The sequence below is a fragment of the Chiloscyllium plagiosum genome, unplaced genomic scaffold (assembly GCF_037043375.1).
Source record: "Chiloscyllium plagiosum isolate Xiang-an unplaced genomic scaffold, Cpla_swu_hap1 HiC_scaffold_52, whole genome shotgun sequence".
Lineage (NCBI taxonomy): Eukaryota > Metazoa > Chordata > Chondrichthyes > Orectolobiformes > Hemiscylliidae > Chiloscyllium > Chiloscyllium plagiosum.
Window position 1 is genome coordinate 19,168,745 of NW_028270190.1, and position 26,528 is coordinate 19,195,272.

General features: G+C 42.6%; 1 pseudogene; it reads left to right on the forward strand.

Moving 5' to 3' along the window:
* Positions 1 to 313: 313 nt before the first annotated feature.
* On the forward strand, positions 314 to 26,528 carry LOC148134835 (putative G protein-coupled receptor 139; annotated as a pseudogene).

A 26,528-nucleotide genomic window follows, 5' to 3' on the forward strand; every position in this document is an offset into this window, starting at 1 on the left:
TGAAGGTTAAAGGGTCCTCCCCATGTGGGCTATAGTGATGAATACAGCACAGGACATAGAATACTAGAGCTTAGTACGGGCTCATCAGCCCGCAATGTTGCACCGACCAGTGGATTCAATCGGAAAAATATCTATCCGACACTATTCTGTTTTCATCCATAGGATTTTTGCAATGACCATTTAAATGCTCTGAAACGAGATGAGTCTACTACTTGGAGAATCTGGGAGAATTATCTGAGAAGCCCTTCAGACACTTCTCGATGTTGTTGCTTTTAGGAATATGAAATCGAGCATTCGAGACAGTTTGGTAAGAATGGCAAATTTGGGAACATATGATGACCAGAAAAATTGTGAGCTCAGTCAAAAAGAACAAGCAAGCACATCTAAGAGTTTGGAAAATGAAGACAGTAGGTAGGAGGCCGCAAAAAATCTTAAAACAAAAACTGGAAAAATGTAAACAAGTAGTTCGGAGAGCTAAAAGGCACAATACAATGACTTCAGCAAACAGAATTAAGGAAAATCTCAAACCGGTTTATCAGTTTTAATAGGGTAATCAGGGAAAGAGTAGGTCCATTGAATGACAGAGGATGGAATTAATGCGTCGAGCTGGAGGAAGTGGGTTAAGTCCTTAAGGAACACTTTGCATTGATAGTCACAAAGGCGAAGGATGCTTTGGTACTGAGTCAAGAGAAGGACATGTTGATATTCCAGAACATTTCGATGTTAAAAAAAAAGAATGTGCGAGATGATTTGAAAATCATTAAGGTAGACACGTCTCTGGGATATGATGGTTAAATCCCAGAATACTGACGGAAAAGCGGGTGTAAATTGCTGGGGCCCTGTGCAAACACTTTGCTGTCTCTTAAGTCGCAGGAGATGTTCCAGAGAACTGGAGCACAGCTAATGTTGCTTGTTTGTTGAAGAAGGGCAACAGTGTTAACCCAAGAAATTTCAGTCCTGAGCCTTACGTGGGTGGTACGAGAGTCTTTGCGATAGGACTGACTCACACTTTGCAAAACATGTGGACATATTAGCGCAAAGAACCATGGCTTTGTGTTTGCCAAAGTCGTGTTTTACAAACTTGATTTAATGTTTTTAGAAAGAGACTAAGGTGATTGATGAGGCCATGGGGCTGGATGTTGGTGGTAAGGACTTAGCAAGGCCCTGGATGTGGTTCCTTTTGGCAGGCGCATACAAAAGGTGGTGACAAATGGGATCAGAATTGAGTCAGTCAGATGGAAAAAAGAACTGTTTGATCAAAGTAGAGAGAGGCGTTTTGAAGAGGAGTTTGTGACTGGATATCTGTGAATAGTTTCGGTGTGCTGCGGATCATAAAGATGATTGCCAAAGAATGCAGCAGGATATAGGTCGGCTGGAGACTAGATTAGATTTAGATTAATTAGATTAGATTACAGTGTGGAAACAGGCCCTTCGGCCCAACAAGTCCACACCGACCCGCCGAAGCGAAACCCACCCATACCCCTACATTTACCCCTTACCTAACACTATGGGCAATTTAGTATGGCCAATTCACCTGACCCTGCACATCTTTGGACTGTGGGAGGAAACCAACGCAGACACGGGGAGAACGTGCAAACTCCACACAGTCAGTCGCCTGAGGCGGGAATTGAACCCGGGTCTCTGGCGCTGTGAGGCAGCAGTGCTAACCACTGTGCCACCGTGCCGCCCACCTGGGTGGATAAAAGACAGATGCCAGATAATCTGAGCAAATCCGAGATAACGCATTTAAAAGGTCAGCTGCAGGAGAGAGGTATGCAGTAAATGGAAGAAGACAATGTAGCTCGGCGTGCAGATCCACAGTTCCTTGAAATAGGCAATACAGGTGGATCATGTGGTTAAGAAGGCCTATCGCATAATTTTGTACACCCATTAGAACACAAAGTGTAAAAACTGGCATGCCGTGTTGCAGCTGCATAGAACTTTATTTCGGCCACATTTGGAATATTGAGGACAGGACTGGTTACCAGATCAGTAAAACAATCTCCGAGATCTTGGAAAAAGCTTGAAAAACGTTTACAAGGATGTTGTCTGGTTTGCAGAATGTAAGCCCTGAGAATAAATTGGACAAACTTCGTTTGCTTTAAATTGGACATCAATGGTTATGGAGCTCCCTGATGAACATTTACCCTTTTAATGAGGGTACATATATCAAACTACAAGTAGCCACAAGTAAAAGGGGGAAAGATTCCCGCAGATATGAGGAGCGTGTTTATTTTTCTGTTCCAGAATGTGAAAGTGCCTGGAGAGCGCTGATAGAGGAGAAGATAAATGGCAATGTTTAAGGGCTAAGTGAGACATAAATGAGTAAGCAGGGAATCGAATTTCCCCAACTTTCAATCCCGGATCAAAACGTCCAAATTAGCATCACCCTCTTGAACTGTCCAACCTATCCATGTTCATTCCCACATCTGTTGAACTCCTTTCCAACCTATCACCATGATCCCCACATCCAACAAATTTTTCCTTTCCAGCTATCTTCACCCGAGCCCCATCTCCCTTCCATTTTGCTTTCTACCGCTTGGACTTCCACCACATTCCTCATAATGAACCTCTCCTTGAAATGTCAACTCTCCTGCTCCTCGGAAGCTGACTGACCGGCTGTGCTTTTTTGGCACCACAGTTTTCGACTCTGATCACCAGCATCTGCAGTCCTCACTTTCTCCGAGCACAGGCATCAGGCAGAGTTAGGGGCAGGGACAGCGAATAGGCTGGAGACATAACGAGAGAAGGTGCTGCATGCAGTGGGAATGGGAGCATATGAGTCTTTGTGGGAGGTGGCTGCAGTAATAGAAATAGAATGAATGCGAGTTCGCAAATTGTCGATGGTGGCACTTAATCTGTTGCAGTGGAGAAGGTCACTGACCACCGTCCACACTGCAGGGCATTTATCCAGAAGGCTGGCACCTCACTGACACTTAGGTCAACCTCGGACGAAGCTGGCAGCGTCTGTTGTCATCGCCTCCCCTGCCATTCCTGGAGTAGGATAATGTCCTTCTCCTGCACCAGGCCATCCAGCAGAACCTCAGGGGCTTGTGCACAAAGTGTGGCTCTAGTTCTATCCCCTTTGCCACGTCCAGGGCAGTTTTGGATGGAGAAGACAACAGTATAATGACATCTTAAAGATAGCCGCTGCGACAGGGAGGCCAGCATATTCTGCTAAATCCAGGCAGTGGACAGTTTTTAGAGGCGGATTTGAATGAAAAACAATCTGGTGACTGTCAGATTAAAGGAGGAATTTAGGACCATAGAAGGTAGATTATGAGACAGACTTGGGTTGGTATCTTTAATAAATTAATTTAGTTTTGCAGGGATATTCTATCCATGAAACCCGACGAAAATGCAACTTTACCAAACTATAATAAGATTCAAATCATTGTCTGTGCCAAACTGGGAAGGTGTTCCCAGGCGTTGTGGTGTGAAATATTAAAGTGAAAATGTTAGGGAGTGTAATTGTGAAGGAGATTCACGTCATTGAAGTGGCTGACACAATGTCCCCTGCCGGTAGACGAAGCTGGGATCAAATCCTCGCCCAGTGTGTTCTGACCATCATTTTTCAATCTTCACCAGGTAGATATGTGACTTTTGTCAGACACAAAAAGCTGATAGATGGAAGTCGCGCTGTGACAGGTGAACTGAACTGCCCGACATCACAGATCATGGTCAGTGATGCAGATACAATTCCCAGCACTAGAAATGAAGTCCGTTCTGTCACAAATACTACTCAATTCTAACATTTCAAGAAGTGAGAACTGATTCTAATTAGCGGCAGTGTTGACTTTGCCCCTCGTCAAGAATTCATACTTTGCATTTATGTCTGTGGGTGTCATTTCTGACCTAACAGTTTCATTTCACACTCACATTGAGACACAAACACAGAATAGGTAAATACATTCTAAACTGAACAAGACCCAGGATATTAGTTATTTACAGATACTCGCATCCATTATAAAATTGAGCTCCCAAATCCGATTATGAAATTCCAGACTCTCCCAACCTGTTCAGGACAATCCTAATTCCCTCAATCAGAACAGACATGTCGTAGACTCGATAATAGGCCTATGCATTTTCAGCTGACGGCAGGTTCAGGCAGAGGATCTTGATCGCCGCAGCTTCTAGGGCCGAAAAACCTGGAACTACGCTGTAATTTTATTTGCTTTTTGTTCTTTCTTTGAATATCCTCATGCCATTTTCTTGGTTAAGAGCCATCGCTCTGACTGACAACCAAAACATATCTAACTCCTTCTCAATGTGACAATGATTATACTTACACTGTGTGTTCCGCCCTCCCACTACCCTCTGAGTGAAAAGGATACTTAAACTACTCTTCTCTTCGCATATCTACCTTTAAACGTTAATCTTTCTACCCAGCTGTGATCCCTCCACAAATACGAACAGGGTCTTCCTGTGTACCGAATTTGCTTTCTTGATAATTTTAAGCCTCTCACTCAAGAGACTCTTCTGCTCATAAGGAAACTCAGTGACCGTTAAGGAAGTGTTCACAATTATAGGCACCACCATCTACCCACCCCCCACAACCCCCGAACCCCAGCCCTCTGCTCTGCATGTTCGGACATTTAGTGGATGCAATAATTTGCCTTCAGCTTCTGACAACAAATGGCTGCAATTCGTTTAAGTGTAATGGATGTATTAGATAAGGTTTCAGAAAGTTCCACGAGTTTCCTTTGCTTTATTAAGTGGAAAAGGTGAAAAGGGAGAGATTAGGTTTATTTAAATGTCATCATCGCCGTCTACGCGTGGAGCCGCAGGAGATTGCCAAGATTTTAAACGAGTATTTCTCATCGTTGTTTACTCAGGAGAGAATCGTCTACGCTCAGGAACAAGGGAAAGAATGGTGCTATTTTGGGCAGCTTACTACGAAAGAGATGTCTGCAAACTTACAGCTTATTGAGCTGGTTAAACCCCCTTCACCTGATCAAGTCCGTTCTCAGAAGATGTGGGAGACTAGCGAAAGACTGCAGAGACCGTTGCAGACATTTCTGCTTCGTCTTTAGCGACTGGTAAAGTTCTGGACGTCTGGAGGTTTTCTCATGCTATTTCAATGTTTAATCAATGTAGCAAATACAAACAAAGCAACTATAGTCTAGTGAGTCTTACATCAGGGGTAGGCATATTGTTGGAGGAAGTATTGAGGGCCGGGATGAAGCATCATTTTAATTGGTTTGATTATGGATTTATGCGCGGGAATTCATGTCTAACAGATGTACTAGAGATTCTTTTTCAGAGAAGTAACAAGGAGTATAGGTGGAGTTAGGGTGTTGGGATTTCGCGAGAAGGACTGTACTCAGACCTCCAACAAGGTCCCAAATGGCAGATAGTCATGCAGGTTAGGTCTCATGGGATCCAGGGAGAGCTAACTAATCGGATTCAAAATTGGCTAGATGGTAGGAATCAGAGGGTTTTGGTTGCAGTTGTTTCATGGGCTGAAGTCCTGTCACTCGTTTGCCACAGTTGTCAGTGCTGGGAACTTTGCCTTTTGTTATTTAAAGAAGTGATCTGGGTGAGAATGTATAAGGAATGCTAAGTATATTTGCAAATAATTCAAAATTAGGAGGCATCATTGGTATCGAGGAGGCTTATCAAAAAATCAGAGGTTTCTTGATCAGATGCAGAAGCTAGAAGTGAAAATGCAGGCGTGTCAGCGTTGAAAAGCGTGGGGTTGAAGAAAGCACAACATTCAAGCAACATCCGAGGAGCAAGAGATTCGATGTTTCGACGGCAAATCCAGGGCTTATATCTAAAACATCAACTCTCCTGCAACTTGGATGCACCCTGACGTGCTGTGTATTTTACGGACCATGCTTCCCGACACTTGATCAGGTGGAGAAGTGGGCTGATGATTAGTGAATGCAATTCAAAACTACAAGTAAGTGTGACGTTTTACATATTGGAGAATCAAACCAATGTGAGACTTATGGAGGGAATTGTCAATTCTTACAGAGTTTTTGGGATCAGACGGACCGAGGAGTACAGGTGCATAGTTCTTTGAAAATGGCGTCAAAGGTAGCTAAGGTAGTGAAGAAGCTGTTTACCATGCTGGTCTTTAACTTGAAGGCAGTGAATATAGGAGTTTGGAAGTTATGTTACAACTGCATATGTCATTGGTGAGGCCGAAATTGCAGTATTGTGTTCTGAATTGGTTACCCTGTTTTAAGAAATACACTGTTCAAACGGAAAGAGTGTGATAAACATTTACAAGGATACTGCCATGATTAGTAGGCCTGAGTTAGAGGGAGTCTTCACCATGATATCACTTTATTCCTGGAACCAAATGAGAATGAAGGGTTACCTTATTGAGGTGTATTAAGTGGGAATGTTGCAAGGATTTGCAACAGCTTTTTGACAAGTTGTAATTTCGTGTGTGTCGGATTTTCAAATAATTATGTTGTTCTTAATTGGGTTTCATGATCGTGGATAAGTAAATTGGGCTTAGTATAAAACTGACTTGTTGGGGGAGCTGCATCACTCCTGGAAGATCGAATTTACACCTGCTTAAATCATGTAAAGTATTTAGGGTCTGGGCTGCATTCTTCTAATATTTTGAGGGGTTGGATCATGTTTAGCAGCAGTCTGGGCAGAGCTTGCAGTTCTGCCTCTCTTTATGATATATGGCATTAATTCTGCGCAGTCTTCTAATGCTGCAGCTCATTGGCATTTTCCAACTGTTTTGAGAAAAAATGTAGGTTCAGGCATGTCTGCCTTAACCTACGTGAAGAAGTTTTGAAGTTAAAATCAAGCCCATGTGCTATAAAAGCGAGTGGACCGGTCTCCAAATTCAGCATGTTTCTGGTTAGGATTGGTTTGGGTTGGGTTTTAGCAGGCTAGCTATTGAGGGGAACCTGTCAGTCAGTTTTGAGGCTGCTATCAAATAAACCGGTACATCAGAGAAGGTGTTCCATTGTGAATCTCTCTGCCATTTCTGTCTCTACTGTAAGAACCTTGTGCTTGGTTTTTCGTATTTTGCCAGGGGGTGCGTGTGGAGATTATTGCAGTTATCTTGAATAGCATCATCAATTTGGCATAACCTTTACGTTTTTTGGATAGTGTATGTTGTTGTACAATCCACCCTCTTTTGATTGGATTTCATTCGGCAATCTGGGAAATATATTCTGTTTTCGATGTAGGTTTGCTCACTGAGTGGGCAGGTTCATTTTCAGACTTTTCGTCAGCGTACGAGGAAACATCATCACTGAGCCTTCAGAAGAAGCACTGATGAGATGGCCCACATTCTATTTACCTGTTTTGGTTTCCTTGAGTTGTTGACTTCATTTTCTGTGGTGATTTCCTTTCCTGTGGTGATGCCATTTCCCGTTATTTTTGTATGATAAATGGGATCCAAGTCAATGTGTTTGTTGATAGAGTTCCTGTTTGTATGCCATGCTTCGAGGAATTCTCGTCCGTGCCTTTTTGGCTTGTCGTAGGATGCATGAGTTGTCCCAGTCGAAATGGTCTCCTTCCTCATCTGCATGTAAGGATAAATCTCCGAAAGGAGTGCCAGACTACTCAGAATGCTTGGGTATCATGGTATCTCACAAAATCAGGTTGGGGGAAAGTGAGATCTGCTGAGACTGGAGACCAAAGTTGAAAAATGTGATGCTGGAAAAACACAGCAGGCCAGGCAGCATCCGAGGAGCAGAAGAATCCACAGGGCTTATGTTTTTCCACCATCACATTTTTCAACTCACATCTCACAGAATCACAAAGACACTAATTAGCAACTAACGAACTTCAAAGAACCTACACATACAACACAAACTCTACCTTGGACAAGCAGGCAGCAAATTAGCCACCAGGATACATGACTATCAACTATCCACATAAAAGGCATGACCTACGTTTACTGACATCTTTACATACAGATGAGGAATGGCACCATTTTGCCGGGGACAAACATCCACCGAAGGATAAGCCAAACAGAAACTGCACGAGAATTCCTCAAAGCATGACATTCCAAAAGGAACTCTATCAATAAACACATCGAGTTTGACGCCCATCTCCCACCCCCTGAGTTAAAGAACAGAAAGACTTCTGCGCAGAAAATGACTTCACCAACCCAAGGAAACCTTACACATAAATAGAATGCGGTCAGTACCACCAAGCGTTCATCCGAAGGCTAACTGATGTTCCCTAACATTGTAACGAAAAGTCTGAAACTGCTCAAGGGTTTATGCGCGAAAGATCAATTCTCCTGCTCGTCGAATCCTATCTGATCTGCTGTGCTTTCGCAGGACTGCACTCTCGACTCTGAGCTCCAGCATCTACAAGCCTTACCTTCTCCTGGTGGCTTCATAGTGACCATCTGACTAAATATCAATTGTTGAAAAAACACATCTGATCACTATTACTCTTTCGAAATGAGGCAATAAGCTGTCCTCACCTTGCCTGACATATATGTGCCTCTAGACAGTAAAGTAACTGTTTCTTCACTGCTCCCTGAAATTGTCTAACAGATTTTTCAGTTAAACGACAAATAGGAATATGCAATACATAATGGCTGAGCTGGATGTGTAACAACACATGAACTAACTCTTTAAAACTACCATGTATTATGTCAGGCAGCGAGCAGCTACCTTGAGCTTTTCAAAATGGGAATTCCTTGCCGTGTACCAAACCCAATGAGCAGTAACTACAAGTTGAAAAATACATAGCCGCATCCAGGCGATTTCAACTGAATCTGACCTGCTTTTATAATGATTATACATCATTATTAATTCATCACTATTAACATTTATTGAAGATTTGTGTTAAATTTGTAAACACCATTTAAAGCAACAGAAGAAGGGCCAAACCATCTCAAACATTTGTGTAAAATCATGCACAGTCATGGGTCAGGATGGATAGTGATAATAACAGTGAGGTTAAGGACGTCTCCATTTTTGGAAGTCTATCTTGTTCACTGACTGCATTTCTATCAGAAAAGGCAGTATGTTCTTCTCACTTGGTCCTTCATGTGACTCCAGATCCTGTGCAATTGTGGAAGGGGAATAAATAACGGCCTTGGCAGAATGAACACGTTCAATGTGTGGGAAGGTTTAAATTTCAATCAGTGAGTGAAATGTTCTTGTTTAAACAAGGCAGACCCCACACTAGCGCAAAGAATGACACTTCTGAGGTATTTTTGACACTTGGAATAAACTGTCTCGATGCAACATCGAGTAAAATAAAATATGATCTCAGGTTGCTGGTCATGGGGTTTGAGTGAACAGCGTTGTTTCTTTAAGATTCCAGATCCTGCTTTTGTTAGTTCGTTATGATGTATGGGCAGAAATGCTCCTTCAGAGTTGAGATTAATCTTGTTCTTAGAATTGATTTGTTCATGGCAGAAATTTGACAACAAACGGCAACAAAGCTGAGCTGCAAACTCGATCTCCCCAAAGATCTTCCACATGCGATAAGGCAACGTCTCTGTGAATGTAACAGCTCAGATTTTCAATCAAGGAGCTTTTGGCTGCCTGTAGGTACAAGTCACCTCTCACCGAAAAATACACGTGAAAAAGATGTCCGACGCAATCATTCGTTCTATTTGCGATTCTGATATGGCATTATGACAATTGAATCTGTTTTAATCTGCTGCTACTATGCTCTCTCGTTTTCGCATTTGAACAGAAATGTCTCCAGCTCACTGACTGGTCAGCCTCATCCAGACACCGGAACAGTGATAGAAAATCACTGAGCAGCATTCTAAGTGCAATTATCCACTGACAGAAACTCCCAACTTCACTGCTAGTGCAGTACTTTCTGATCTCAGAGTTCCGTCATCTGCTCCGGTTTCATAAAGTTTGAATGTATAAGGAGAGATCAGGTGTATTACTTAAGAAAAAGGGTCGCTGATCGAGAAATATTAACACTGTTTTCTCTCCCACGGATTAGGCAGACCGGCTTAGGCATTTCTCTATCGCTTATAATGAGACCTGTTTTCACTAGAATTTCCAAAGTTAAAAAAATAATCTGAGTGAAGCCCGACAAAATATTAACAAGATAAAAGCGGGTGATAAAAGTAAACTGATGCCATTGGGTGTGAAAATGATGTTCAGTCCGTTCAGGAGAGATGTTAAGAAACAATTTGAAACGAAAACTATGGAGAGGTTAGATTACCTAGATTAGATTACTTACAGTGTGGAAACAGGCCCTTCGGCCCAACAAGTCCACACCGACCCGCCGAAGCGCAACCGACCCATACATTTACCCCTTACCTAACACTACAGACAATTTAGCATGGCCAATTCACCTGAACTGCATATCTTTGGACTGTGGGAGGAAACCGGAGCAAACCCACGCAGACACGAGGAGAGCGTGCAAACTCCACAGTCGCCTGAGGCAGGAATTGAACCCTGGTCTCCAGCGCTGTGAAGCAGCAGTGCAAACCACTGTGCCACCGTGCCACCCACAACTGTCGTCCAGGCATCAATTGCTGATTTTAAATCTGAGATAAGCAAATGAATTGTCGGAAGTGCTCCCTGTTTTGATTTGTACCTACCCTTCTGGAAATTCTTTCATCCTTACCATCTCTTGTCAGTGACTTCAAATCTTGAATAAGTTAAACATCACAAAACACCAAGTTCTAGTCCAACAGTTGTATTTGGAAGCATTAGCTTTCGGAGCGTTGCTACTTCATGGGTGATTGCGCAGTATATGATTATAAGATAAAGAATTTATACCAAAAAATTGCAGCGTTATACAGGGATGTATTGAACAAACCTGGATTGTTGCGTCATTCATCTTTTCGAATGTAGGTTTTGGTTGATTTATATGCGAATCCTAAAGATCTTTGAAGTCACCTTCTCGAGATAACTTAACGTTTTGTAACAAAATGTGACGTTTTAGCTCAGACACTGTATGATAGTTGTGAGGTCAGAGTCTGTATCCCAATCTTGAATCAGACTGATTCTATTTACAACTTGTAATTTACAACATATGACATGTATTTACATCTGCATTGACTTACTGCAGATTGTCCTTTTTTTAAAGCAAAATAGAATGTGTCTACAAATTTAATTCTGCAAATACAAACTCACCCCATGGATTTTGACCTGTATCTGTGTGTTAGCGAGAGAGAGAGTGCATGTGGGTGTGTGAGTGAGTGCACAACAAAGTGTGTGTTTTCATCTGTAAAAGCTTAGCAAAGTGTGTCTGTGGGTGTAATGGAGTATATCCCTGTGAGAGGGTGTGTGCGTATGCCTGCATGTGGGGTGTGTGTGTGTGTGTGTGAGAGAGAGAGAGAGAGAGAGAGAGAGAGAGAGAGAGTGTGTATAAAGGTCTGCGTGAGTGTGCATTGGAGAATGTGTGAATGTGCTTACAGGCGCCGCCGTGACTGCCCCTAATGATATTACTCACGGCAACAACACCGAAAACTTTGCCAATATCCTGTGTTACGCCTCTTCTGCCACCGCGGATCCTACAGGAAACACTTCCGACCCCCGACGCTGGGGTGAGCGTCAATTATGTAGGTGAAATCACCTGGATCTCACTTCCGCACCAACTCCAGTTAAAGTCTCAACCGCGTCCCCCAGCTCCAGCTTTACAGCAATTCCTAGATGAGCCCTGCTGTGTTTTTACCATCCTCATTGACTCCTCAGCAAATGTCTCACCTTCAAACCTTATGGACACGGATAAATGAATTCAACACTTGCCATGGCATTGAATACATATGATGCCTTTGCTTCCGGTCTTTTTTATTCCAACAGGACTCTGGTCCACCCTCCGAGGATCCCTTCTCTCGCCTCCAACACGCCCCAACCACTTGGAACCTTGTGCTGGCCTGTTACCAGTCCTTACTCTCTATATTTCCAACGGACGACGGGAAATCGACCACCTCATCTGTCGACACCCCTCACACAATCCAATCTGTACCCTTGCAAAGCTCAGCCACATGCTCCGCTCGAAACTCAAACTCGCAGTCAAACCAGCAGGCAAAGGATTGAGTGGGGGGGAGGGGGGGGGGGGGAGTGGGGTTTGCAATGGTAGTTTGGCGCAACGAAATGTGCACTGCTGAAGCCAGGTGTCAACTCACAGGCATCTCTTCCCTTGGCTCATTGACCATGGCGTCCCATCCCATCACCAAACTATCAGAGCATAAACACACCTCATCAGCCAATGGGAACTCCTACCCACTGCCTCCTCAAAATTAACAAACTTCCCTGCCCTTGTCGACCGATTGTCTCAGAATGATCCTGGCCCACTGAAATCATCTCCACATACCTTGATAATTTCCTATCCACACGGTCCAGGATCTCCTCACCTATAGTCGAGACACCCCAACGCCCTCCACCTCCTCCTTGACATTCATTTCGCCGGTTTCCAACAAGTCATCATCACCATGGACATCCTGTCTCTATACACATCTGTCCTTCCCGACGAAGGCTTCCAAGACTTCTATCTCTTCCTCTCCAGTCGTCCCCACCAGTACGCTTCATTTGCTTGGCAGAACTGGTCATCAAACACAATAGAACATAGAACACTGCAGCGCAGTACAGGCCCTTCGGTCCTCGATGTAGCGCCGACCAGTCTTACCAATCAGAAGCCCATCTAACCTATACTATATCATGTACGTCCATATGTTTGTCCATTGACGACTTAAATGCACTTTTCATTGGTGAATCTATTACCGTTGCAGGCAAAGGATTCCATACCCTTACTACTCTCTGAGTAAAGAAACTACCTCTGATATCTGTCCCATATATATCATCCCTCAAAAAAACATTATGCCCCCCTCATGATCGCCATCACCATATCTGGAAAAAGGTTCTCCCTGTCCACCCGATCTGACCCCTGATTATCTTATGTGTCATTATTAAGTCACCTCTTCTCTCCAACGAAAACAGCCTCAAGTCCCTCAGCCTTTCCTGGTAAGACCACCCCTCCATACGGGGCAACATCCTAGTCGATCTCCTCTGTGCCCTTTCCAAAGCTTCCGCATCCTTCTTATAATACGGTGACCAGAACTGTACACAATACTCCAAGTGCGGCCGCACCAGAGTTTTGTACAGCTGTAGCATGACCTCATGGTTCCAGAATTCGATCCCTTTATTAAAAAAAAAAGCTGAAACACTGTCTGCTTTCTTAACAACCCTGTCAACCTGCGTGGCAACTTTCAAGAATCTGTGTACATGGACACCAAGATCTCTCTGCTCATCGACACTACCAAGAATCTTACCATTCTCCCAGTACTTTGCATTCCGGTTACTCCGACAAAAGTGAATCACCTCACACTTGTCCGCATTAAACTCCATTTGCCACCTCTCAGCCCCTGCTTTACAGCTTATCTATGTATCTCTGTAACCATCGACACTATTCACAACTCCGCCGACATTAGCGTCTTCTGCATATTTACTAACCCACCCTTCTACGCCCTCATCCAAGGCATTTATAAAAATGACGAACAACATTGGACCCAACACCGACCGTTGCGGTACACCATAACTAACTGGTCTCCAGGATGAACAGTTCCCATCAACCACCACCCTCTGTCTTCTTGCAGCAAGCCAATTACTGATCCAAACCGTTATATCTCCCACAATCCCATTCCTCTGCATTTTGTACAATTGCTTACTGTGGGGAACCTTATCGAACGCCTTGCTGAAATCCATATACACCACATCAACCGGTTTACACTCATCTACCTGTTTGGTCACCTTCTCAAAGAACTCAATAGAGTTTGTGAGGTAATACGTGCCCTTCACAAAACCGTGTTGACTATCCCTAATCAAATTATACTTTCCTACATGATTATAAATCCTATCTCTTATAACCTTTTCCAACACCTTACCTACAACTGAAGTAAGGCTTACTGGTCTATAATTATCAGGGTTGTCTCTTCTCTACTTCTTGAACAGAGGAACCACATTTGATATCCTCCGGTCTTTTGGCACTATTCCTGTAGAGAGTAACGATTTAAAGATCAATGCCAAAGGCTCAGCAATCTCCTCCCTGGCTTCCCAGAGGATACTAGGATAAATCACATCCGGCCCAGGAGATTTATCTATTTTCACACTCTGCAGGATTTCTAATACCTATTCCTTGTGAACCGCAATCCCACCTAGTCTAGTAGCCTATATCTCAGTATTCTCCTCGACAACATTGTCATTTTCTCGGGTGAATACTGTCGAAAAATATTCATTTAGGTCTTCTCCAATCTCCTCTGACTCCACACACAACTTCCAACTACTATCCTTGATTGGCCCTAATCTTACTCTCGTCTATCTTTAATTCCTTAAATACCGATAGAAAGCCTTAGGGTTTCCGCTGAATCTATCCGCCAACAAATTCTCATGTTTCCTCCTGGCTCTTCTGAGCTCTCACTATATGTCTTTCCTGGCTATCTGGTAACCCTCAAGCACCATAACTGAGCCTTCATATCTCATGCTAGCATAAGCCTTCTTCTTCCTCTTGAACAGAGATTCCACTTCCTTCGTAAACCAGGTCTCCCGCGCTCTCCAGCTTCCTCCCTGCCTGAGAGGTACATACTTATCTCGGACACACAGGAGCTTTTCCTTGAATAAGCTCGACATTTCTAATGTGCCCATCCCCTGCAGTTTACTTCCCCATTCTATGCTTCCTAAATCTTGCCTAACCGCATCATAATTGCATTTCCCCCAGCTTAGCCATGGACACACGCGTAGTCCCCAGCTCTGCCTGCCCTTTCGTTGGATATGTGGAACAGTCTATCTTCTGCAGCAACACCGATACCATCCCCGCCCATCCCCCCGCTGTTACCTCCGCTGCATTGTTGATTCTATCCCACGAGGAGTTTAAACACTTCATCAACATCATAAACACATTCCACCTCGACCTCAATTGCTACTGACCATCTCGGACTTTCCCTCCCTTTCCTGGACCTCTCCATTTCCGTTAACGACATCCTTATTTCCAATTCATCTGCCTCCGCCGCACCTCCTTCCAGGATGACCAATTCCACTACAGAACACACCACGGCCTCCTTCTTCAAAGACCACAATTTCCTGTCCCAAGTGATCGATGATGGTCTCCTACGTATGACATCCAACTTTCGCATCTCCGCCCTTGAAGCTCACCCCTCCAACATCAACAAAGTTGGGACTCCTCTGCTCCTCAACTTGAACCTTATGAATTTCTGAATATCTACCGCCTGGGTCAATCCAACCAAACAGGATCAGTGTGGATTTCGCAAGTTTCCTTAGTTCCCCTCCCCCAATTAATTCCAAATCCAACTTTCCAACGCGGCTTCGCCCTCTTCACTTGTCCGACTTGTCCACCTTCGTCCTCCCCATCCGCTCCCCCCTGCTCTCTGAGCTATCACCTTCACCCCAACCTCATTTACCTATTGCATTTTCAACTACCTTCTCCTTAGTCCCACCCCCTCCCAGTTATCTCTCAGGTCTTCTTTTCTAGCCCCTAATTCCTCATCAAGGGCTTGTGCCCAACACGTCGATTGTCCTGCTCCGTGGATGCTGTCTGACTGGCTATGCTACTCCATCGCCACAGTCTTCTAATCTGATTTCCAGAGACTGCAATGCGCCCTTTCCCCCATGCCAGAATGATACGACAATGCTGGGCTGGAAACCCTGGCTGTGGGAAACCGTCACGTCAGGCTGAGACAGTCAATACAAGATGGGACTATCCGAGATTATAATAACTGTTCGTCGTCACTGAAGAAGGCTTCCAAAGAGGGCCACCCAACAGGGTCAAAGCTGCCAAGATGGGGACTGCCGGATGTCATCCTGTGGTTGAATCAAAACAGCTCACAATACTGGAATCAGCCGTTGAGATCTGAGGGAACCATTTCCAAATTTCTAGGACCACATGCTCAAAGGGAAAAAAATGGGATATGTACAAGGCATTTGTCTGCATTCAAGAGTGGCACAGGTTTCTTTCCTTGACATTTGATTACAGACTTCGTCGCTTTTTCTGCAACTATTTCAGTGTTATCCAGCCAATTCCCAAACACATGTTCATGATTTAGCCTGTGAAGAGCTGCGACTCATGTCTTAGCTTGCAGACCTCATATTGCCACCCTGCGTCTTCAATTCAGAACCCATTTAGTTTGTTTTAACATCTCGACTAAAGTTTTTAATGCACCTCCGTCCGCTCTTGCATATGATAACTTCAAGCCTTATCTCAGCAGTCCATGATACAATTCATGCCATGTATCAAAGGTGACAGTATTGCATTGTTTACATAAAAACCTTGATGTTAAATAGTTCACACACAGTTAGAAATATCTCCATGATTTGAACCGTCCATATGATTGGAGCCCCAGTCAACCGCGATAATTTTTCCAGCCACACAGTCATCTCTGATAGATACAGCACTCCCGAACTCGAGTCTTGAAACGCTTCGTGGTTTTTACAATCTTTTCTAGTTGCCACAGCCTTTCGTGAACCTTCTCACATGTGGCATACTTTTCGCACTCTATTCCGGACTCAGGCAGTAGCAGACTCGAATTTTGGCCTGCACACTACCCAGGGCAACGGTGGCAATGGCGAGTCCAGCGAGGTCTCATACCAGCGAGGGCGTTGGTGGGGCAGGACGGATACGAACTGTGGCAATTTCCATCCCAGCTGCAGTGGTACGGTGAAGGGACTGCTATCTCTCCACCAGGATCATGGCTCATAGCAGAGAACTTCAAGAAGTGGACAGTAAAGTTGAACAATTTTATTTTTATTCATCTGGCTTTATATCGCACGTCAAAACTTTTTGTTTGCGTTTTAAGATGGCACCAGAAAATGGCCACACTCATGAATACATTGCACTGTATTCTGTATCAAATTAGCCATGACATCATATGACTAAAATCAAACCTCTTTAAAAGTATATGACCCAATTCAACCATACATAAATCTCTCACCTGTCTTGGACTCCACATTCCTCCATATAAAATTGCCCAACATCACAGAGTTCCATTTTTTTCTTATTAGCAGTGGTATTTTACAACTTTTCTGTACTCCGGAAGCTAACATTCTTGCATCAATTTGATTCAGTTACCATTACGTCATCAGTTCATATAAACTGATTAAGATGATGTCATAGTATTACTCATAGTGGCCAGTAAACTTTGAAAAATACGTGACTCCATTTCTTTGAAGAAAGGAATTTACCATGAACTTCAAGCAAGCTGAGAAGAAAATTTTGTGTTAAGCGATATAGTTGTTGGTGGGAAATCTTCGAACTCTAGCAATATGTGACACCACTTCCTTTGAAAAAGGAATAGGCCATGGGATTTCAAGCAGGCTTAGAAGAGAACCCTCTGTTTAACGATACATTTGTTATGTGGGGAGAGTTCAGTTCACCTTCTACATTTTCAAGGTTGAATAAGACACAGATGGTTTACTCCCAGTTTGGTAGCCCTTATGAAGAAAATGTAATAGCAGCTGGGACTTGTAAATGTATATGAAATAAAAAAACAATTGACTAAATAAAATATGTATAGACGAGGCAACTTGCAAATAAAGTTTTTATATATGTCGTTATTTACTGTATTGGACCTTAATACAATTTATACGGATCATTATGTCCTGCCTTTGTTTAGCATTTGAGGCATACAGGCGAACGAACTGTTCAAAGCATTCAGCCCAGCAGAAGAAAATGGTCAAAAATGAGTAAATGATTCAATGCAGCATTGCCAATTGACTGAGGACTGAGACACAATCTCAAGAACGTCAATATACAGGTTCTATCAGCGTATGTCTCCACTTTCGACACAAATATAGATTGAAGATGCGTATGTAGCAAAACTAGGAATAAATCTCACGTAGTCAAGATAATGCATCATGTAATGCATCAGTTCACCAGGCTGTAAGTTTGTGGCTTCGAACGAATTAATAAAGAACTGCTTTCACTGACTAAGATACCTATCTGACAGTTTGAAGTTACGCTGCTTGCAAACTGCAGTGGAATATCCTCGAGGCTTTGGAAATGGAGACGAACCAACTTAGTTTATGCCTGCGTCCTAAGCTGAACCAGAAAGCAACAGCTGTGGTACACCTGTCAGGTCGCTGCCTCAATAGTGTTATAATATATTAAAATTTCCTGAGTTGTTGCAAAAACTTCTCGTTTGCCTTACTGGTTAACGTCTCAAATGTCCAAACTAATTTTAGAATTTGTGTTTTTGCTCACCTAAAATTTTAACGACGAACGATATACTTGTTTTCAGCTTCGATTCTTCCATCTTATCGTGATCACACAAACCCCATAAAACTTCCTGTCTCAATCCCTGTCCCCAGCACTTAACCCTTCGCGATTTCCACATTCATCCCCAGGCTCACAAACCTGCAGAAATCATCAGTATTTTGAGCACAGCTAATGTTTTCATTTCTTCGTGAATCTCAAATTAATTTCCAGTCTTTTTATTCAGTTGATTTCAGCTGCTGTAATTAATCCTTCGAAATGCACTTTGCCACATCACTTTTGTGACTCCATATACGTAACTTCAAGGCACTGCATCAATTTATGCGAATACTACATTTGGTTTAATAGCTCCAATAATTCTTTGGTATATAACATCATCTCACATACATGGTAGATTTAAACATTCAAGTTCATCCCTTCAAGTTGAATCATTGGCTCCTCCCATGAATCCCTTTCCGACAGCACTGCATTGAGCAGAATAACATCACTATTTGTTCAGTGACTAATTAATGTCTGTCCCCATGGATTGTATTTCTATCAATTGAGCGGGGATTGCGTGATTTTTACCTACATAAGTGTGTCCTTGCCATATTTTTTTCCAACAGTATGAGAGGGACCAAGATCTTGGACACCAACAGAGATAAGTGGATACAGACACAGACTGAGACCGACAGAACAGGAGCTTTGAGTCAAGACATCGACATCTTCTGCAAATCCTCTTGAATCCAAAACCCGCCATTGAAATTTAACAACAAATGGATCAGAATATGACAATAACAGATTGGTATGGTACAACAACGCACCAGGCTTTGCGAATACTAGCGTGGAAGTTTCCATCAAGTGCTGAGAATCTTGGATCAAAAAATTGGAATGCAACCCCAATTAAGAGAGATTTATCCTGGACTGTTTACTTTCTTTCTTTATTTTACAATCGGATGTCAGTAGCTTGGCGGATCCAATATATACTTTATATTGTTCAATACTTCTACTATCCTATGCTTGCAATTGTTGGTGTTCCTCGTAAGTAATGATAATTGGTCTTTTTTATATATGTATACATCAAACGAACTTATCTGGATTATTATTCTTGGATTTCAGTGCAGCACTATAGATACGATTGGTGCTCCCAAAGAGATTCCTTTTACAGTTGAAACTTTAGAATTCACTGCTAGTTGTATTCGTGCTCTCATTATCTCACGATCTTCTTTTTATTTGCGTCTGGTAGTATTGTTAGTAAGTGCCAGCATTCAAGTCATATATTTTTAACCCTCAAAATTCCCCTTTGTTGATCTTCTTACTCCAGTGCTGGTAAGACAAAATCATTCTCTTCAACATTGAACAGAAGCTCCGTTCCGCCTCTCTGGGTGATTTCTGAATTTGAACAAGACTATCTTCCACCTTTAAGGAGAAAGTGAGGTCTGCAGATGCTGGAGATCAGAGCTGAAAATGTGTTGCTGGAAAAGCGCAGCAGGTCCGGCAGCATCCAGGGAACAGGAGAATCGACGTTTCGGGCATAAGCCCTTCTTCAGCCCATTCCTGAAGAAGGGCCTATGCCCGAAACGTCGATTCTCCTGTTCCCTGGATGCTGCCTGACCTGCTGCGCTTTTCTAGTAACACATTTTCAGCTGTCTTCCACCTTTAGAATATTTCTTGATTCAGACACAAGGTGCACCATCTCACCACCTGAATTAATGCTTCTTTGTGCGACCAGAGTCAAACTGTGAGACCACGTTTGCCTTTCTGAAGTTTAAACTCCACAATTCTCAGAAGGACTCGTTTACAATAAATACATATTGGGAAAATAGAAAACATCTTCCAAATTCCGACTGCTCGTACCATTTCACTCCAATTCTGTTCAACTGATATCCTGTACAAACGCACCTTCATAAGGTTCTCATTGGGCCAAAAAACTATTTTCTGCTTTCATTATTTTGTGCAAACCCAGATATGGCCTCACCCATTCAATGTTTCCATTCCCAAACATTTTCAATGAAGTTAGACTTTTGTTGTCTGTTTATTTGCTAATACTGTTGAACTTACAAAAAGTGCTGCTCATTTCGGAAGAAGCTGTAAAATGAAGTGGCATACCTGTAACACTTCTAATTGGATGAGAATCCTGGATTAAAAGGACCCAAGGGTAGTTCAGTATTATTAATACATTTCCCCCTCATTCCACCACTTTGCTTCTATTCTAACAATTCGCATACCAATCTATATCGACGAAGTTGTGTGAGGACAAATGTGTACCATTCTAATGTAAATTATCTTCTTGAAGAAAATGGGAAGCAAATGTCTCTATGGGTGGTCATAAAATGCGGGACACTGTAATTTCAATTATCATTCAAAACAATGTTTTGAAGTATTGCTCTTCTGTATTTTGTGATCGTCAATTCTCTATGAGTCAAAATCATCACAGTCATGTTAGCTTTAATTTGTCTTGAGTCTTGGATCCTCTAAGCACGGCTGAAAATGTTGTAAAGTTATCAGGAATGCTTCAACGAGAAGCTCCAATATTTCGGATTTGGAACAGTTCATGCAGAAGCAATGGTGCAAAATCAATCTTCCCCTAACCAGAGTGTTTCATTTGCCAATCCAGGGTTGTGTTTACCCATTAATGCCTTAAATATAAATGCATAATAGTCACAACAAACAAACTCATTCTCCATGGGAGATTTAAATTTTCCCAACATTGACTGGGATACACTTAGAGTCAGAGGACTAGGTGGGTTAGAATTTGTAAGATGCGCCCAGGAGAGTTTTCTAGAGCAGTATGTCAATGGTCCGACGAGGGAAGCGTCCACATTGGACGTAGTACTGGGGAACAAGCCAGAACAGGTTGTAGAAGTTGCGGTGCGGGATTTCTTTTGGAAAAGTGACAACAATTCTTTAAGTTTTTAAATACTCGTTAATAAAGAAGAGAGTGTAGCTAAGGGAATAGTACTAAACTGGGGCATGGGCAATTATATTAATATTAGGCAGGAGCTCAAAAATGTGGATTGGTCACAGCTATTTGAAGGGAAGTCCACATTTGATATGTGGGAAGCTTCCAAATATAGGTTAAAGATAGTGGAGGAGAGTCAAGGTCCGTTGAAGGCAAAGTATTGGAAGGGCAAGATTCGTGACCCGTGAATAATTGGAGAAATTGTACGATCAGCCAAGAGGAAAAGGGAAACGTACATAAGATCTCGGCAGTAAAGAGCAGAATTGGCCTTCGAGGAATATCGGAAGAGTAGGACAAGTCTTAAAGGAGGAATAAAGCGGGTTAAAACGAGTATTTTTAGCGAGCAATATTAAGGAGAATCCCAAAACATTTCATTCTTACATAAGAAGCAAGCGGGTAAAAAGAGAAAAGATTGGTCCACTCAAGGATAATGAAGGAAGGTTGTGTGTCGAAACTGAGAGAATGGGTGAGATTCTGATTGATTACTTTGCACTGAAGTTCACTGAGGAGAGGAACATGATGAATCTTGAGATTAGAGAAAGATGTTTGATTACTCTGGATCACGATAATCCAAGTACGGAAGATGTGTTGGGTAGGATAGAGGTTACTAAGGTGCACAAATCCCAAGGACCGGATGGGATCTATGCCAGGTTGCTGAGGGAGGTGAGAGAGAAAATAGCTGGGTCACTGACAGATATCTTTGTAGCATCCTTAATCACAGGAGAAGTGCAATATGACTGGGGGTTGCTCATTTTGCCCCAATGTACAAGAGGGACAGTAGGGATATTCCGGGAAACTACAGACCAATGAGCCTGACTTCGGTGGCGTGACAGTTTCCGAAGAGGGTACTGCGGGACAGAATGTACATATATTTAGAAAAGATTTTGCTTATCAGTGATCGGCAACATGTTTTTGTGCGGGGGAGAACGTGCCTTACTAAGTTAATAGAGTTCTTTGCGGAAGTGACCAAGTTGATAGATGAAGGAAGGACTGTTGATGTCATATACATGAACTTTAATAAGGCGTTGGATAAGGTTCCCAATGGTAGAATAATGGAGAAAGTGAAGTCACATGGTGTGCAGGGTGTTCTACCTCGGCGGATAAAGTACAGGTTGAGCAACAGGAGACAGAGAGTAGCAGTTGAAGGGTGTTTCTCGAAATGGAGAAAGGTGAGCAGTGGTGTTCCACAGGGGTCAGTGTTGGAGCCATTGTTGCTTGTGATGTACGTAAATGATCTGGAAGAGTGCACCATTGGTCTCATCAGCAAGTTTGTAGATGTCAGAAATGTTTTCTGGAGTAGCAGAAAGTATCAGGGACTGTCAATGAATACAGGAGGATATGGATAGACTGGAGAGTTGGGCGGAAAAGTGGCAGATGGATTTCAATGCATAAAAATGTGAGGTGATACATTCAGGTAAAACTAATTCGAGAGCGAATTATACAATGAATGGAAGAGCCTTGGGAAATGCTGATGGGCAGAGAGATGTGAGAGTGCAGGTCCGTTCTACCTGTAGGTTGCAGCACAGGTAAATAGAGCGGTCAAGAAAGCATATGGTATGCTTCCCTTCACTGGATGGAGTATTGCGTTCAATAGCTGGCAAATCATGTTAAAATTGTACAAGTCATTGGTTCGGCCGCATTCAGAATACTGTGCACAGTTCTGGTCGCCACATTCCCAAAGGGCGTGGACGCTTTTGAGAGAGAGCAGAGAATGTTGACGAAGATGTTGCCTGGTACGGAATGTTCTAGCTATGACGAGATGTTGAGTAGGTTAGGTTTGTTTTCATTAGAAAAATAGGAGATTGAGGGGTACCTGATTGAGGTTTAAAAAGTCATGAAGGATATCGACATGTGAATAGGGACAAGCTTTTTCCCAGGATGAAGAATTCAGTAACGAGAGATCACAGTTTCAAGGTGAGAGGTGGAAAGTTTAAGGGGGAATACAAGCGGCAAGTACTTCACAAAGAGGGTCGTGGTCATGTGGAACGCATTGCCAGCAGAGCTGGTAGAGGCAGGCACTGTAGATTCATTTTAGATCCATCTGGACAGATGCATGAGTAAGTGGGGAGCAAAGGGATACAGATGCATAGTACTTAGGGTACAGGTTTAGATAGTAAATTTGAAAACGGCTCAGGCTTGGTTGGCCAAAAGGCCTGTACCTGGGTTGTAAATTTTATTTGTTCTTTGGCTTTCTTTCCATATCTAAAATTTGCCTACCATTGTGGGCGGCACGGTGGCACAGTGGTTAGCACTGCTGCCTCACAGCGTCTGAGACCTGGGTTCAATTCCCGCCTCAGGCGACTGACTGTGTGGAGTTTGCACGTTCTCCCCGTGTCTGCGTGGGTTCCCTCCGGGTGCTCCGGTTTCCTCCCACAGTCCAAAAGATGTGCAGGGTCAGGTGAATTGGCCATGCTAAATTGCCCGTAGTGTTAGGTAAGGGGTAAATGTAGGGGTATGGGTGGGTTTCGGGTCGGTGTGGACTTGTTGGGCCGAAGGACCTGTTTCTACACTGTAATGTAATGTAATCTAATCTAATCTAATTGTTTGTTAAACTTAAAGCAGCACGTTCCATTCCCTTGCAGCACTACCTGCATGTTCCCTTATACAAAAATAATCGCCTGGGGCTCATTTTAAAAACATCACATCGTGCAAGTCTTTCTCACGTTGCCTACGCCACTTAATCCTGGGGATTTTGAAAGCATGGAGAAACTGCATGGGATATCCTTTGGTTCTCCCAGTAGTGTAGGCTCTTCATCGTGACTCAAACAAACCGCCATGTTAACAGAGAGTGGTTGCAGGAACTAATCTCAACGTCAAAAGAAAACATTATCCGTAACGTCGAGTCTGATGAAGCTTTCTTGTGCTCTGCAACATGTAGTGTTTTCTGGAGCAAGTGTTATAGAAGTGGCGTTCCACTTTTTCATATTATCTTTAACCTAATGATACCAGAATTGCCGACAGAGATCTTGAAACCGCAATAATGTCATGTGGCTGGTTACATTCTGGATAGATTGACAAGTATTCGATTATGAACAATGCCAATTAAGAGTCCTCTTTGAAATGGTGGATTTTAGGTAAACCCAAATCATGGAGGAAACTAGCCCCTTTCAAAACATGCCATTCAAATAACCTAGACCTTAGCTTTTATTTTATATCAAGACAAGCTGAAAGCACTGCATTCCAGATGTGATTCGAATCGTCACATACAAATCGTATTTGTTATTCTACAAATGTTGCTAAGGCCTTAGAAACACAGATTTTTGTTATCTAAAATACCCAGAGACTTCCATTTTCAATTAAGCACACAACCAGATAGTCCAGAGTAAACAACCTCTCCCTTCCTACGTTTCAGCATGTACATGGTGAGTTGTCGTCTTGGCGTGAATAACAAATAAAAATCCAATTCATTTCTGCAAACCTGTGTAGACATTTTCGGGTCTATTTCCCAGTCTAGATCATCCGAATTCCTGTTATTATGCTGTTTCTTCATCAACTCTATTTTCTTATCTAATTACTGACTCTTCCAAGATTGGAATTTGTCCCTGCAGTATCTGAAAACCTTTATTAGGACAATCTTTCCTCATAACGTAAGTACGCATTCCATTGTATATCACTTGGTTGTTAAAATAGAGATTCGTACAGCCAGTCCGTCGTCTTTTATCAATTGTGTTGCAGAGCTGTCACATGGTTAATGACACCGCATCGATTGAAACAGCTTTGTTTTCATGAAACCCTTAATCAAACTAAATTAACTATCTTCTTAATCTGCTCTGCTCGAAGTTGAACCATCCACTTTTGCTAATTCTCCTCTGTGCATGCACCATATATCCGTTGAAAAATACATGCAATTACATCAGTTTCTCACACTCTTCACATTATGCATATACTTCACTCCTACCACACCCAATTGTCTATGGCACTCAGTAAAGGCAAAGGTTATTTTATCTATGTTTTGACATACCTAATCTATTGTGTAAAGTTCTGGCACATGCCGAGGATGCTTTGAAGAGTGTGTAGAATTTAATAACGAGGATGTTGCCGGGTATGGGGCACTTTAAATCATTAAGGAAGATTGGCTCGACTGGATTTGATTTCACTGGAATGCAGCAGATTGAGTGGCGCAGCATAGAAGTTCTTAGATTTGTGAATGGCATTGGTAGAGTGGAAAATATGAGGCATTTTCCCTGTGTGGAGGGTGAATTACGCAGTTTTAAGATGCAAGATGGGAAGTTCAGACGCGATGCAGGAGGCAATACTTTCACACACAGAGTGATGACTGCTGAGAAAATGTTGCTAGACGAAGTGTTTGAAGCAGACATAATCGCAGCACTCAAAAAGCATACGGGCGAAGATATGAATGGAAAGGGAAAAGAGAGTTATGGGTCCTCAAAGCGAAGCAATTTTAGAATGAAAGGGCAAAATATGGCAGTGTAGGTTTGGAAGGCTGAAGGACCTGATGCGGAACGGTGGTGTTCTTTGTTATTTACTCTTGAAGTTTTTTCCCCCAGATTCCGAGATAACTTTCATGCATGTCCTTGTACTCTGTCTCACAGTGAACGCAGTGACAATTGTGATTCTGTCCCGCGGGAAGTGTGATCTATCCAAATGTGTCACGCTCTACCTGGTGTCTATGGCAATTGCGGACTTACTGGTTATTATCTTCGATCTCATACTCAGACACATTCCAATTGTTTACCGAGAAGATTTTCATTTCTTGATTTATATCCCTGTGTGTAATATCCATGCTGTCCTACTTTATGCAATCACTGACTGTTCCGTATGGTACACCGTCACTTTCACCTTTGATCGACTTGTTGCCATTTGCTGCCCGAAGCTGAAAAGTAAATACTGCACGGAAAGAACAGCTACGATGGTTGTGGGAACTGTAACAGCTTTGAGCTGCATGAAGAACATTTTTTGGTATTTCATGTTATCAGGTAAATATTTCCAGGTCAACTTACCCTGGTTCTGTTACATAAGAGGAAATGTTTTAGAATCTATGTTCTGGGTGGCAATTGAGTTTCTACATCATATTCTAACACCATGTTTCCCTTTCATCTTGATTCTGTTGTTCAATATAATAACTGTGAGAAATATTTTATTGACAAGCAGAGCTCGTAGGAGACTTCACGCTTCTCGTAGTGGCAAAGATCCAGAGATGGAGAGTCGTAGAAAATCCATAATTTTACTCTTCGTTGTCTCAGCTAATTTCATAACCTTATGGTCAACGTTAATGTTGTATTCAATTTGGTATCGCATGTTTTGCTTGGGGTATCATGCCATATCATTGCAGGCGTTCGTGCTTGAGATGGGATTGATGCTTCAGCTTCTGAGTTGTTGTACGAACACTGGCATTTATGCAGTAACACAAACTAAATTCAGAACGAATTTTATGAATATATTGAAATTCCCCTTTACTGTAGTTATTAAATTAATTGAGAGATAG